This window comes from Etheostoma spectabile, chromosome 3 (assembly GCF_008692095.1).
Source record: "Etheostoma spectabile isolate EspeVRDwgs_2016 chromosome 3, UIUC_Espe_1.0, whole genome shotgun sequence".
NCBI classification, from domain to species: domain Eukaryota; kingdom Metazoa; phylum Chordata; class Actinopteri; order Perciformes; family Percidae; genus Etheostoma; species Etheostoma spectabile.
The window spans coordinates 26,032,433-26,049,150 of record NC_045735.1 but is presented as its reverse complement, the minus strand read 5'-3'; the positions used below and the strand labels follow the sequence as shown (position 1 = coordinate 26,049,150).

General features: G+C 38.6%; 1 protein-coding gene across 1 annotated transcript in view; it reads right to left on the bottom strand.

The window, feature by feature from the left end:
- drd2a (dopamine receptor D2a) overlaps window positions 1–8,102 on the bottom strand; it is a 49,488-nt gene extending 41,386 nt beyond the window's left edge. The window contains exon 1 of the mRNA XM_032509445.1: window positions 7,689–8,102. The gene's annotated coding sequence lies outside the window, so the exon portion shown is untranslated. The remainder of the gene's footprint in view (window positions 1–7,688) is intronic.
- Between the last annotated feature and the right edge of the window lie 8,616 nt (window positions 8,103–16,718).

The following is a 16,718-nucleotide window of genomic DNA, read 5'->3' as shown; positions in this document are numbered from 1 at the left end:
GGAATGAAGAAGACAGTCCGGGGGCGGGGCGGGGGGGGCTGTGGAGTGGAGTGGTATTGAATAAGATATTTGTAGTTGTGTTAAATTGCTGAATGAGATTGGCCCTAATACCCTTAACTAGACGGTTTTTCACCTGTCCATCGCACATTATGCGGATACAGACCTACGGTATATATAAAAAAACTGTAGCAGTGTAAAGAGTCCACAACTGAGTATTACAACATATCCTTTGCGAACGATTCCAGACCCAGAGCAACATGAGCATCCCACTGGAGTCATGTTACTGGCCACCTTAGAGGGTTAGAAGGTTAGAGACATTTTGCTAAGGTTATATTTGCTCAATTTAAATCCAGCTCTGTGTCATATGTGGGCAGTGTGTTTAAACGGCAGCAGTGCATGGTGCACCGAGCAGACAAGGTCCGCCGAGATCCGCAAGATTACTCAAAACTCATCATGGAGGTCTGCTGAGATCTGTTGCATCTCTGTGCAGTTGAGAATAATCGGCAAAGAATCCTCTTAAGTCCAGTATTCCCAGCGTTTTTTGTGTTCAATTTTTATTGACATGATTACATAGGGGGTGGGTGGAGTTAATAGAAAAATGCCCATAAATTAATCAGTACAAAATTGGCAAGCACCACAAACAGACTAAAAATATAAGACATACTGTAAGAACATTTGTATTGCAACTACTTATTTTGCGGCTTCTTGAGGAACTCATCAAGCAGGGGCAGGGCTAGAAGGGAGGCAAAGGCTGGCACCGCCCCCCCCTGAAATATGATTGCCCTTCCAGGTGCCCCTCAAGTGAAATTAAATAATGAATGTGTTGTTTTATTTTGTGGAATTACATTGTGTTGTTCCATCCTATCCAATATTCTCTATATTTCTAATTAGAATATCTTGGCTGTATTCTCATAAAACGGATCCTGTAATTGTCCCTGATGTCAAGATGCTTGGTGCTTGATGAATTCCTTTACCAGCAGTGTAAATAATTTTGTACACACTATTGTATTATACATAATAGTATGCCAACATTATGAGCACAGCATTATAATGAACATGAAATAAAGTATTACTCGCTTGTTTCATCTATTAAAAACCATGCTGCCGAATTTTTCAAAGCTGAGGTGTCTGCAGGCTTTGCTATTTTCAGAGATTAGCAGTTGCTGATAAAGTATTCGGACAATAATGTATCAAAGCTAAGACCAAAAGGTCATACAGACTGGAGGATACATGCTTGCTATGTTCACCAAACAAAAGACTCCCAGACTCTTGAGGAAAATGTCAAGGAAGCTGCCACTGAAAGGCTGTTTAGTACAACCCCAGCTTTCATTTGGCACTTGACACAAGTGGTTGAAAAAAAAATGGGTTAGTTAAGTTAAGTTAGTTTAAGTAGGTAAGACCTTGTGAGTAAAGAATTCTTTTCACACCTTAAGGGTCAGGCACCATCCGCTGGAGTTGGAGTGATCTGGAACTACTGCTACTAATTAAAGGTTTACAAGGAGACACTTGAACGGACCACATATTCCCATTTCAGGATATTCACACCAAACACTCTACACATCAAGATAATTGGTATTTCTCCAAGGAAAGCCTGTTCTTTGTTTCTTCTTTTGCTATTAATCCTCATTACTTCAGCCTTTGTTCTAATAGTCACCCTGTCAATCGCTGCACATTGTCTGTCACCCCATTGGTCCAAAGCCCCTTGTGGGAGTGTAAGTAGTTTTTAAGCTATAGTATTTTATCAAGCTCTACAGGAGCCACAACCAATTAGGATAGTCTGTGTCCAATGACATTTATTGTGTGTCTGAATGGAATGTGCATGTGCATTCATGCACACATATGTGGTTTTACAATAGGGTGCCTGATATCCACTGACAATACAGCCTAACTGTAGCTAAAGTATTTTCACACCTCTCAGGGGATATATTGTGTTTGTGTCTAGCTCCCTAGTGAGATAGAGAGTCATGGAAAGGTTCCCTGTTTTTTTCAGCACATCAAGTTTTGACTGCCTGTTGCTCATCCTTCAAGATACCAAGATCAATGGGAGGTTTTTTAAATTAAAACTTGCCTATGTGATGATGCATCTGGCTAGCAGAGAGTTAGATGTTGTACATGTATAGGTACAGAGCATGTGTGTGTATTTCCAGTCTGTGTGTAATTTGTTTAATAACAACAGAGAGAAAATATTGTAATTTTATAATAATAGTAATGGATACTTTATTAATCCCTTTAATAATCTCTTTATTAAAGGGATTAATAAAGTATCCATTACTATTATTATCATATTATATCATGTTCAAACATTCTTTTGGTCTGCTTTTAATGACGAGACAGTCACTTTAGCAACTTTGTGTATTTGCATATATAATGTGTGATGAATTTTCAAATGTGTTAGTGATATTCAAATTGTACTGTAAAGGCAAATAATACAGAGTTTGTACACCTCAAATGAATGCTTAATGAGGGAGAAAAAATTGAGGAAAAGAAAATAGTGGGTGCTGTCTTCCTTTATTTTAAAGCAGCGTTTAATATCATTGATGATTAGTTATTAATGAAAAAAAGAGAATGTTATGGCTCGGCTCAATTATTTAACTAACAGGTTTTATTGAAAACGGTTGGCCCACATTTGTTCCTTTGTTTGATCGGTAATTAACACATTGGTGTAGATGCGCTCAATTAACAACATGTTGTCCAAGAGTTGAAATTTAAAGTTGGATATGACAATCCGTTTAATTTAAATAAAAAAACAGAACTAATCAAACAAGATAATAGTTATTCTTTTTGTCTTACCACGTAATGATAACACTTACTCACAATACACCTAACCACGTTTTCACCATACACATAACCACAGTCAAAAAACGGTGACCTTGCTGTGTGCAACACAGCTGAACCAATTAGGCCACATTTAAGTAAACTTTTTGCCACCCCCAGCGTCACACGCCAATCAGTTGTTAAAACTGTTAGTTGTCTTGAGCCGGTGCTGTACACCATTTTCACAAATGTAGCTCAGCGTAAATTCTTTCAGGAAGACCTAACATTTAATCGACAATTCAGCTGTTATCCAAATAAATGTATATTTTATCATGCTGTGTATAACTGTTGCATATCTGCAACTAGTCTCTCCTGATTGAAATGTATCTCAGTGTAAATCCTTTCAGGAAGACCTCAATGCTCTAACTAACTCGAAACAGCTTTTGGAGGGGTTCACTTTCCTGCTAAACCAATCAGAATCGTACACAAATTGCAAGGGCCAATCACAAAATCACAACCCTGCTTTAAATAATCTGTTTCTCCAGACATGTACTCCCGCTGACCGGTCCGGAGCTTCCTTCGGTCTGGTCTTCGGGCTCCTTCGTCGCCACCGCCGGTGTCTAGATTCCATCAGGGGGTCTGATGGTTCTCTACCTCTATACGTATATACAAAATATTCATATAGCGATGGGGTCTAATTGCATATGTGCAAACATGTCTCTCCTGATTGAATTGACAGATGAATAAATGTATGCGGATTATTCAACTTTATATATTTTGACATTCACAGCCAATTAGTTAAGTACTGTTTTTTAGAATTGTGATTAGTGGTTGAATGTAGGCCAGCCATTAGGAATTATTTACAAATTGGGCCCCTCATACACACCCACTCTACCACCCACCCTTAGCTCTCATACAAACACGGGCAATGATTAAATAAGCTCTTGGCCATTAACCTTGTTGTGACAGATATAGAGTCTCTAACTATCATTCCCTAATCCAGCGTTATGCAGTAAACCCATCCAGGCCATGTTTTGCATACTGTACATGTAGTCAATATGTTTATAAAGCACAAACATTTCAGCCAGTTATTTCAAAAAACATAGAATATTGTTCTACTTGATTCCAGGTTTAACCATGGACCTTAGCAAGCAGCCCCCATCCCTGAGTTTGTTTACCAAAAATACTGGATGAAAACTAACTGTTTTCATGTATTTTGATTGCTGTTTTTAACAATAGAGTGAAATGGACCTTTTATGATTTGTAACGTGTTAGGGACACTGGAGTGTAATGGACTATTTCAAATTGTCTGATTATTGAATTGCCAGAAGCTTGTTTTGTCTGTGTGTGTTTAAATCTTGTCTTGTTTATTCTGTAACTCATTGCAACAAAATACTGAGGCCACACACGCATTTAGTGTTTCACTAAACATAATGCACCATATTGTTTACATACGGTACATATGTATCAATATATATCATGGACACACCATTAATGCACAGCAAGACCAACCTGCCGACATTACCTTCTCAGCATTTAACTGTAACCTTGGAGCTCATTCAGATCCTGATGGATCTTCCAGTGGCTTTAACACCTAATTGGCTCCTCCATTCTTTCAGTGATGGTGCTGGTCCCAAGAGTGTTGACATGTTTGACATGCTGAGAAGTGGGTTTTAGAAAAGAGAGAATGTAGGCCAGTTGGATACATTCACAGCGATCCAATACAATTAAATGATTTACTGTTAAAACATGGGGGTGCTGAGCCACATGCCTGCTGCACACATTCTGTAAGACATACAGGAGGAGCTGCAATATACAAGAATTGAGATATACAAGAGATATACAAGAATTCCACCGCTTGTTAGAGGAGTCTATGTTTACACTGCCATTTTGACTTTCCAGTTAGTGCTTTAGGATCTGCTGAAAAGGTAAACTATTTAATCTTAGCTCACTTATGTTTCAGACAGAACCAAATGCAAAGGTCACGGAAGCTCTCGTGTCCATTCCTTTGCCTTTTTTGTTTATTCTGGTCCAAACAGTGTTCCCTCTTTTCACTCTTATTTCTCTCTTCTGCTCATTGACATGACCTCAGGTAACATCTACCGTTATTTAACATTCTGGGTCTGCTGGAACTGGAAGAGCTGTGTTTTCTATGCTTGATGCATGATTAGAAGGTGTTTTGCGGACCTTGACGGTTCTATGGTTTCACTTTTCTGAAATCATCACAAATGATCTTCTAAGCATCAAAGTAATCGAGACATTCATTTATAAGTATTCACTTGCATTAAGGCGTGTAGAACTTAATTATACTTAACTTTCAGAGTTTACCCTCCCCCCAAAAAATATATAATGCATCATTGTTTCCTCTAAAGAGAACAAAATTAAATTACATTGTTTAATGTTTTGTATCGTGTAAAACCAAAGTTAATGGTTCAATTTGAAACAATTTGGTATTTGAATCTAAGGGTTTCACTCCAGTCCAGCACATTTGGAGAATAGCTTTCTTCTGAAGAGCATCTGAGGTTGACGTTGTAATTTCACTGACTGGATTTGGGCACAAGAATCCCTATAACAACCAACATTTTTTGGGTTTGTAACTGTAGTGCAGCATGGCGTTTGCTTTTTGTTGAATACATGTCATCAATCTTAGGAGCAGTGTGATGAATTTAAACCAGGGGTGTCAAACAAATTTTAGTTCAAGAACCACATACCCCTAATTTGATCTCAATTGGGCCAGACCAGTAAACCAATGCAGAAAGATCTGAAACTTTGGAAAGATTCTCTGCCAAAGATTTTCAGCTTGATGTTGGCAAATGCAAGTTGCTTTTGCTGTGCGTTTTAAGGCCGTTGTATGTTACGGACCCGGGAGAGAGAGGTAATAGTCTGGTAAAAAACTCAGAATTTAAAAGATTAAAGTAAAAGTAAATTTTGAATTAGAATTAATTTCTGCTCTGCCATTTTCACACTTTGCAAAGTCATCTTGTGGGCCTGGTTGGATCCTTCGGCGGGCCGGTTCTGGGCCACGGGCCATGCGTTTGACACCCCTGATTTAAACGTTATTATTGACTGACCAGCTGTATTGAGTGATTTGGCTTTAAACCTCCTAACAATTTTGCTAATAATGTGCCTTATCTACTTAAAGACTGTCAACCACCTTGATGTAAATATCATCATGCATGCCAATCTCTCACAATGTAAAGCAGTAGCAGAGTCTTTCTTCAATTAATCCCAATAAATCGTGTTAAGAAAAAATATATTTGTTTTTAAATTGACAGTTATCTGGAAGCATCCAGGGGATTCAATTCAATACAACTGTCTGTGTCAAACAGCTAGACTTCACAAGCACTGCAGTTTCCCTCACAATGAGGTGTGACAGAGAAGAGACAGGAAGATGTAGACTCCATATGGATGAACAATGTGTCACTGTCACTGAAAAGACGGAATAGACACAACATCCAGTCTCAGCAGATATCTTGGTATTTAACTAAAGATGCTTTCCCTTGGGATGAGCTGTTCACCTTCCTCTATCAAGAAGGATTAAAATTGTTATCTCTGTCTAAGTGGAGTTGACATAACCAACTTTCCCCTGTCCAATAAAACCTGGCAGTGTCCTTTTGATTGACAGTTCCAATTTGGAGACCAGATGTTATGACCATGGTTCAGCTCTCCAAAGATCCACACCTGTCGACTTACAGCACAGCTGCTGACCACATATCATAGCAGTGTTTATATTTTCTACCTGAGTTATCAGTTTTTTATGAAGGAGTTGGTCATATTTGGTCATATCTAGTTTCCTTCGTTTTCCTTTTTTTCCCTGTCATTGCTGACTAATTGAAACGTGACTAAAGCTGGATGTCAATATCAGCATTGTCATGATCATCATTTGCTGCCAAAACATGTCACTGTATTTGGGAAATGGCAAACTAAGCACAATGATCCAAACGAAAAACACACTAAAATACTGTGTGGAGGGAACGATTACATATTTCAACAGAAAAGAACTGTGCAGCATTATCAGGCTATAGACAAGCAATTCAAATACATAAATCATAAAAAGGTCACTGTACACTCAGTATCACAGCCACACTGTTAGCCCACACACGTTTAACAGGAGAGTTGCACATGCCCCCCCCGTTCTTCCCCCCTCATTAATTTCGCCTGCTGTTAACTTGTGAAGGCTTCTCAGCGAGGGCTGATGGGATATAGGACGGGTTGAGCAGCCAGATCAGCAGTCACCTGCCCTGCACGGAACGTTGTGTCGAGGACACGCTGCTTCTGAAGATCCCAGCACTAATTACAAACTGGAACGCACAAACGGATCTGAAATCAGCGCTCCGTGGGTTGAAAAGGACAGATTGACATAGGGACACTGCCACATTTGAAGAAATAAATTACAGCTTTTAGAGCACTTTTTCTAGGATGGAGTACAGCGGAGAGCAAATGTTTGCAGTTTCACTTAAAGCCAATCCGGATCAATACTGTAAACAACCGACCTGCTGTACAAATAAATCATTCCTAACATGTAAAGATGTGTGTTTGTGTGTCACACATACGCCTGCAATGTTAGAACAATGAGTGAGTGTGAGCGCGTATACGCACGCGTTTACGCGCTCACACTCACTCACACTCACACTCACTCATTCAGAAATGGACTCAAAGTGTTCGTTTGAAAATAAACAAATAATGAGCGTTGAGGTGAAGCGAAAAATTGTCTGACAACAGCAAATTCACCTTGAAAGTTAACATTTAACACAGCCAATAAATCACTTTGCATCCCCCGAAGCTCTCGTTAATTAGGCTTGACAGGACTACTGATCTCTGCTGGATAAAAACACGAATAGGGCGTATTTAGTGCTAGACTGACAGAAGCTATAGATTATCTTGTGTTTTTGACAAGTTCGGTACAAATCACACAATGAAAATAATTGCCTTACCTTCACGCCATAAGTTTAACTGAATCTTTGTTTTTACAGGCACCGGCTGTTAAATCCAAGAGCATCCACAGTTAGCTCGCATCCTTCATTTGCTTTGCACATTGTTTACTCTTTATAATTTAACCGAGTCAGTGCAGCGCCTTGGGTGCGAGGCATTGGCTGTTAGGAAAAACTGCACTGGTGAGAGCCACAAAATACATATTATTAAAAAAAAAAAAAAAAAACGAAAAAAAACTGCTTTAAATCATTAACTGTTTCCCGTTTGTTTCTTGAAACGCCGAGGACTGATTTTATTCGGTTTCGGTCTTCGGAGAAGAGAAGCAGAGGTTGAAACTGTACGATGTCCGTCTGGTGTCCAAGAGCTTTACGCACGGAGTTACCTTCGGTACTGACGGAGGCAGGATACGCGGCGACTGTGAACAAGTCTGCAAAATCAAGGCGGGGTTACATCTGTTCACAACCTGAGGGTACGTATATTTCCTTTACTGTCACCAGGATGGGGGAGCTCGGATGTTAGTTTGTCTTATATTTTCCGAACTGCAGTCTTCACTTTGCCCCACGAGCTGCGTGTTTTAGTAATTAGTAAGCAATGTTAAAAATGTACACATGTGAATGTAAAGTATTTCTGATGGCAGAGTGGACGAGATTCGAAAGAGAAATAGTTTGCTGATGACGACCACACATATTTAATGTGATAGACTTGCATTAGTGCAAGTGGAGGAAAATGGTAATGGGGGTGGAAGTAAAGAAATAAATGGACTGTGGTTAACACTGCATTTGGACTCATATACTTAAAGACTAATTAACACAAATCTGTCTGAACGTTTGTCAATAATAATAAATTATTATTATTATTATTATTATTATTATTATTATTATTATTATTATTATTATGTATTAAATCATGTATTTTATCCATTAATTCCCCCCCGTCGTTATTTAATAACTGACACCTTAGAACTCTGCTGGCCTTCATTCTTGCTGCCATGTATAAACAGGAGCCAGTTTACACCTGGACTGTTTTGCAAATATTGAACTAGCTGAAAAGATAGAAAAAAAATTCTGTGCCCTGAGGATAACCATTGAGAAACAATGTAACACAAATTCCTCATCCAATCCTTGAGATTTATTTCGACATGTAGATTTGAGATGCATCCAGCACAAACTGCCCCAGTCTGTGCATATAAGGGTAATTACAAACCAGGAGTTTGATTACCAACTTAGGACCCCCTTCTGACCTTATGCCTTACAGTTTGAGTACAAAAATGATTTTCCTCGACTACACAACAGGTGTTGGGAACAGATACAAGAACATGTGATAAATAATTTTTTTTTGTATGAAGCGTGTCATAAATAGCACAAAAACATTTGCAAGTGGTGTGCACATTTCTCATGTTGTAGCTTTGGGGTTTTCTCTTTTGGGTTTGTTGTGTCTGCATCCTCCTGGAAAGCAGTCTGGTTATACTGATGATCCTCATTCCACATCACATTATTTTAGAGCAAGAGTTATTTGTGTCACAACTGTAATATTCTAGAATGTAAGTCATTATTTTCAAGGAACTCATGGATGGTTTTAAGATATCAATTCCTGGCAGTGTGATCAACATATGTTAAAAATTGTCCGGTGGTTTTCCATTGCCTCTCTGTGCACCTTCACACAGGTGAGACTTAAATAAGGATTTTTGTCAATGCACAACCTGGCCAATATGTAGTAACACAACACAGTGTATAATCAATCCAATCATTACCGGAACACAAACAGAGGGGTCACTCGGGGCCTCACAGTGAGATAAGCCGGCCAGTTGTTGTTTTTTACAGTATCCAGAGAGAGATCAAAGGCTGAAGGCCCTGTATGAAAAACATTGCTGATGATATTAATGTATCCAGGATTACCAATTGAAATCTAAAGTAAGTACATTAACTCAAGTATTGAACTTAAGAAGGCACTTTATTTGAGAATGTGAGGGTATTTACGTACATCTTCTCTACTTCATATCAAAGGGAAAAAGGGCAGTTTTTACTTCACTCCAGTAATATGATGGCTGTCATTACTTTGTAGATAACAATGTAACATTCAATAGAACATTTATTAGATTTGACTAACTAACAGCATACTTCAGTAATATTTGGTGTCTCTTAGAATACCTGCTGCCTTAAAACACTGTCTACACAAGTATTTCAAGATTATTACTTAAACATGAGTAGATTTTAATACTTCCCTGCTTTGACATTCAAATTTAGAATGCAAAACTGTGATACCACTTGGAATATGGTATTACCGTTGGGATATTGCTACTTTCAGCTAAGTAAGTACACAATCTTAAAACGTCTTTTTCCACAGATTACAGGTTACATTTTTGATGCATTTTGGGGATAAATAGAAAAACAAGATGTAACATAACGGCATACAAAGGTAAATGAATGTTTAAAGATAATCTGTAATATCAACTAAATAAAAAATAAAAGATATTTGTTGGTGGGGTATATCAGATGAGAAGTTGAAACATGTTTTCATCCATTCAGATTCAGATTGGAGTGCCTTTATTTTCATCATACACATGTGCAACACCTTTGCGAAAAGATTGAAGCAACCCCTTTCCAGTGTCAACAAGATATAAGATACATAAGAGGTGCATAACATGGAAGTATAAAATAGAAGTAGTGCAAAAGAAAAAAAAGGGTTGGGGGGGCGAGGTGCACAGTTCCTGAGACGACGATATACACATATAAATACTAAGAAAGGGATTAAACATTATTATTAAATATTAAATATTGCACAGTAATGAAATTAAATGATTAAATATTAAAAATTGCACAGTAATGAAATTGCACAGAATTTACCAGTTGTCAATGTAATAAATATTTAAATATTGTACCGCAAGGAAATTACACCGGATTACAGTTGGATTCCAGCTGGATGCAACGTATCTGGAGATGTTCTCCAAGGCTCTTAAAAAGCATTTTTGCATATATACAGTAGGAAACAAGTAATTGAAGAAAGAGTACGAAACACAGGCTGAGAGAATATAAGTAAAAATATAAATTAAAAACACCCACAATCCTCACAATAGTTGAAATATCACAGATTAGTGACACAACCTGAGTGTGGGATTTTCCTATGTGGGAAGCTCCCCTCACAAGTCTTTTCTCACTTTGTGCTCTTGTGGTGCCATCTGTTCTCAAGCAGATAGCCAAATCACATTTTACATGTTCTCACTGATTCATACATGAACATACACACTTACAGGCATACGCCCATATAGTACACATGCAAACAAGCACAGTCCCTATGCTTTTTGTGTATTGCACAAACACATCTAACTGCTGACTGCCACGAGGCAACTTTGCAGCCTGGTGCTGCCTGATATGGCCTCTATTAACTTGAGTTGATGAGTGTATGTTGGCAGAATGCTAAATAAATCCCAACAATGTAGGTGATGGTTCTCAGTTTATGCTATTTTACACACCGGATTCACCCTTGTGTCATGCTAATGAAACCTTTCAGATCCCCGGTATTGTGTGTAATCTTAATGTCAGGTGCTGAGTTCACTTCAAGAATTGCAACTCATGTTGAACAAGACCTGGAGAGACAGAGTGTAGACTTCATTTTCTTCATTCTCTCAGCCTGGCCAAGGCAGAGTGACCACCAGTGAGCATTTGCCAACTTGAGGTAAGCCGGGGAAAGGCACAGACCCGGCCGGAAAGGGGACACTACTGTGACATACAGCGCTCTCACTCCCTCTTTTTCTCACATGAACATGTACAGCACACACACATACTCTAAGCATCATTGGTCCTGAAAGTAAATCATATTTAATAGAGCACCAGTCATCGCTTTAAAGTTCACCTCATCCTATAAAGAGTTTATGATGTTACCACTGCTTAGTACCGAATAAGCATGTGTGACATCCTTGCTTGACACTGAGGCTCGTTCCCTAGTTGGCACTCGCTCTATGACATACAATGAGACGGAGAGACAAAGATGAAGAGAGTTTTGGCATGGCTGCCAGTATGGAAGAAGATGGTGACAGCAGAGGCACGACAGAGAGGAGTTAAAGAAGAGATGACAAAGAGAGAGAGAGAGTTGAAGACCCGGAAGAGATATCTGGATATTAGAGATATCTCTCCAGGGAGAGTGGGAAAAGACAAGCTTTTTTATTGTATGCACATTCCCACAAAAAGCCAAAACCAACAATGAATTGATTCTATTGACAAGTGCCAAAGCCTGATGAAGCTTATTCCTCTGTGCCATAGAGCTCCATTGTTGTCCAAAACACACCAGTGAGCCACATTGTTGCACTGGGTAACATATTCCTTTATTACCATGAACATGGGCACTGTAGTTTACTGTATTTGAGTCTGTTCCACTAACTAGAGCAAAGAATGTCTATTAATCCACATCTTAAAATAGTCCACAATAAAAGCACAGCAAAATCATGTGCTAAAAACTACGTTGTCCAGATGCTTTAGAAAAGTATGCTGCCTTTATTAGCCATGCTAGTGGCGTGGCTCTAAGGATGGCAATGTCAGTTAGTCCACAACTTTGGGCCGAACTGAATATTGAATGAATTGGTTATGAAATTTGGTGCATGGTTCCCAGAGGATCATTTCTAATGATTTTGGTGATCCTCTGAATTTTTCATTTAATACCACAAACAAGCAAAACATTTTGCTTATCCAGTGTATCTGGATTGGGGCAACATCTGCTACAGACATTTAGTTCCCATCCAATGACTTTTCCTCCGAGGCCACTAGCAGGTTGACATTTTTGTTTCATAGTAGAATGTGTAGGCGAGTCATGGAAAATTGTCATAAAATTTGGTACAGACATTCATCATCCCCACAGGACTAACTACAAAACAATCCTCTGAAGTCTTATCTTGCACCATCATCATGTCAACATCTTAATGTGTCCAACATGTAGATTTTTGACCTAATACTTCCAAAACTAAAAATATTCCCATCCGCCTCAGCTGTACTTTGTGTTTTAGCACGCTCATTTGCAATCATTATACTTGCTAAACATCAGCATGTTAACATTGTTATGATGAGCATGTTAGCATGGGGACATTAGCATAAAACATTGCTGTGCCTAAGCGCAGCCTCACAGAGCCATTGGTATTGCTGTAGAGTTAGTCTTGTTTGAAAATTATATTTGTATATCATTTATTTTCAAAGATGTATGTCTTAAGAAAGATCAAATGGGGTTTGGATTGAGTGCCACAGACAGAGAAGAGAAGTTGTAAAGTATTGAGAGGCAGACTAACAAGCTGTTAGTTTGGTTTCTTTGTAAGAATTTGTTATGAAAGATTCTAAATTATACGAAAAATGTAGAATAACACCAGCCTTATCCTTTGACAAGAACATGGTGTAAAACTGCTGCTTATTCTCACTTGTTTCTTTCACTATAGGGCTATGCTACAGCTGGATAACTTACCACTATTTTACTCCCGTGGTAGAAGCTGCCTGAAAAGAAAATAAACAGCTATACTACGTGTGGTTTCCAGAGAGAATTACAAAGAAGGAGGGAAGGGATAATGACAGAATATAAAAATAAAATCAAATTAAAACATAAAATGATGATAGCCACTTTAAAGGAATTTAAATGATAAATTACAAATGCATTTGTGATTAAAAAAAACCCAGAAAATTTAGGGCAAACCTGCTTAACCCAGATATACAGTTTGTGTTAGAGATGATTAGACTGAACTGTAAAATGGTGACGATAAAGTGAATCTAGATCTAGATCTAAAATCTAGATTAATTAGGAGAAAAAGCACTGCCCACCCGGAGATTGACTGGGAAGCAGCTTAACATATCTCCTTTAACAGATACTGATTTAGCTTGCACGCTCATGCAAAGTAATTAAAGGAATATATATAGGAAAGATGTCAACACAAGGAAGAAACTGCTGTCTGCTGGCATAATTTAAGTTTTTTAATAAGCCTGTTTCATTGTACTTTCATGTGCAATGCGTGAATGAATTTGCTCATTAGAGTTGAATTGAGCTTTCAGTGTTCATGGCAACTTTCCATTAATTTCATTGTAACATTTTATCAGATGTTAGGGTAGAGGGAAGTAAAAAGAAGAGAGAGACAAATCTGTCCTGAATAAAATAGAAGGGTAGAGGTAGGAGGAGCTGTAAGGTAAATAATTGATGATACTAATGAATAAATTATGGTTCCATCTTCATCGCTTTATTTTGACCAGGCCCGGATTATTTCTCAATTAGAAGAGAAGTGGATGCTGATTGTCAGAACGGGGAGACTTAGGAGAGTTAAAGGAGACTTCCGGTCGATTTCAACACGTAGATCTGTTGTTTGTCAATTTGGAGTGCTGTCAGTAGAGAGAAAAACAAGAACAATTGGTGCTGCCTACACCGTGTTATCCTCCTGCTACAGTTTGCACCCAGGACGCTGAAACGGTGCATTTTAAACAAGCTTTTAGGCTCTTAACATGTTGAAAAGGCTATTACAAATGCCTACCCATGTTCAGTGATTCCTTCCAAGGGAACACAGTGAATCTGAGTGCTGTAGATGTGACAGAAAGACATAAAAGTTGAGCTAATTCAGCTGTGTTTAGTTTGGGTATTGAGATGGCAGTAAGACAAATACTATGGGACCATCTACAAACTACAACACAGAAAAGAGATACAACAAAAATTTTAATTAGTTCAATGATTAAATAAGGTTGTGTCTCCAAACGTAGCTCCATTGGAACTTTCCTGCTAGTTGTACTACAGCACTTACTTTAAAAAAATAAGCACATGACTATTTTTATATCTCTTTTCTATGTTACAGTTTGTAGACCGCTCCGAAGCACTCGTCTTACAAGTCTCAACACTGGAACCAAACAGAGAAACAGATTTTGTAATTTTTGTTTTTCTCGCTACTGGCAGCACTCGACATTTCCAAACAACAGAGCCACATGTTGAAATGGTTCAGAGTTCTCCTTTAAGGCGGAGAGAACTGAAAATAGTCTGGTAATTGTGAGGGTCAAGGTCACTCGTTGCTGCCAAGCTGCGCAGCATGGGGGCAGCGTGATGGGGCACGGTGGCGTTTCCATTGCATTCTCAAACAAGTTTGTTATTCTTATGGTCACTCACGACTGAATATAAAGAGTGTTTGTGTAAAATTCATTTGTTAAGATGTTTTCATGTATCCTGTTCCCTCTGTTTTGGAAGTGATTGCAGACACTTGCAGAAGCTTTTCCACGATTGTTTAAATGATTGCACACAATGTAGAGGAATAATGGAAAAGTAGATTAAATCTAAAATCAATTCTTGTTGTTGCCTTGGTTTGTGCTTGCCTCCTGTGGACATTGTATTTTAATGTTGCTTACATGCAGTGTTGCGAATTCTATGTAATATTCAGATTTTCACATTGTTAGTTTGTTGGTTTTTAATGATGGGACATAGATGGATCACCAAGATAGAACATAACTGTAAATGGTAGCCTACTGGCTGATGGAAGGGAAGGTTTAATTATAGTTGAATCTCAAGATACTGTAGAGCAGACAGCCTATTCTTCAAATAGAAAGTAAACCATAAAGGCTGCAGAACATAAACAATGCACCACATTAATGTTAACGGCAGCAGCAATGTGGCATGTGACAGATTTTATTGGCTATATTGTGGGGGTTTAATCAGCTCCATGTCTAGCTTGTTAGTAACTTATCTTATTCCCTGCAGTCGTTATGTTTTCTCGCCTTGCAGTTTTCCTTGGATTAGGGTGGCACCTAAATCATGGTTGCAGCTGTCTCTGTGGTCCTGCTTGGCACCCTGCTACGCCCTGCAGGGCCTTGCTACACCATAAACTACTACAACTACTATTTCTAGAAATAAATTACATTATCTTTATTTTTATTATATTAATACTATTATTGCCTCTATTCATCACACCCCCAACCGGCACCTTCACACACCGCCCACCAAGAGCCTGGGTCTGTCCGAGGTTTCTCCCTGAAAGGAAGTTTTCCTCGCCACTGTTGCACTAAATGCTCGCTCTTGGGATAAATATTGGAATTGTTGGATCTTTGTAAACTATAGAGTGTTATTAATTGACACTATAAGTAAAATTGTATCGAATTGTATGTTGGAACAATACGTCAGAGCGACTCACGTCACGTTATGACACTAGACTTTTAGCTTATTGTCGTTAACAGTTCTTAACCCTTAACTGGAGGCAAGGAGATACAATTTGATTGGTTATTGTGGATTCTATTCACTTGCCATTTAACTATGTATTAAAAAGAAATGACATAATATCAATGCCTACTTTATATTTGCTGCAACAATGCTGGTGGCAGTCTTTATGCTAAGCTAAGCTAACTATTTTAAAATAGATGATAAAGTTGGGCATGTTTTAGGGCATGGCTTCACGCTAACCTGTCAATCAGGACAGAGGCTTAGCAATGCATATTCATGGCACCGTGTACATCAAAACAGCAATGAACTTAGGGTGCTGTCCACGTTTTTGTCTTAAATGTTGACTCTCTCACTTGGTTTTCACTTCAAGTTAATTGGAACACTTGTCTGGCATTAGCTGGCAACTAAAGGGAACAATTTCTGTGTACTGCAGCACATGCAGATGAATGGCATCAGTACCCAGAGTTCCACGTTTACCTGGCAGTAAAACTTCGTCAGATGACTCGATTTAGCCCGTCAAAAATAGATAACTTTCCCTTTTTAGTGTTTAGCTTACCACAGGGCTATTATAATCATAGCTAGCACTAGCTTAGCCACGTCATCCTCCCCAGCTTGTCCAAAACTCAACATGTCAGGTTTTTCTCACTCACTGCTTCAATTGGTAGCCCACTAACCAGTGGGTGACGTTGCTGCTGCCTGGCCATTTTTTTTTACAGTCTATAGGTTTAATAAAACACAAGCTTGTCCACTTCGACCCCACTTATAGTCAGTGTAGGCCTATTTGAGAGCCTTTTCACCTATTCACCCTACTACTGCAGCTGCTCATGCTTCTGCTGCTACGCATACATAAAGAGAAAGACATCCACACAGCATCTATGGTCTCA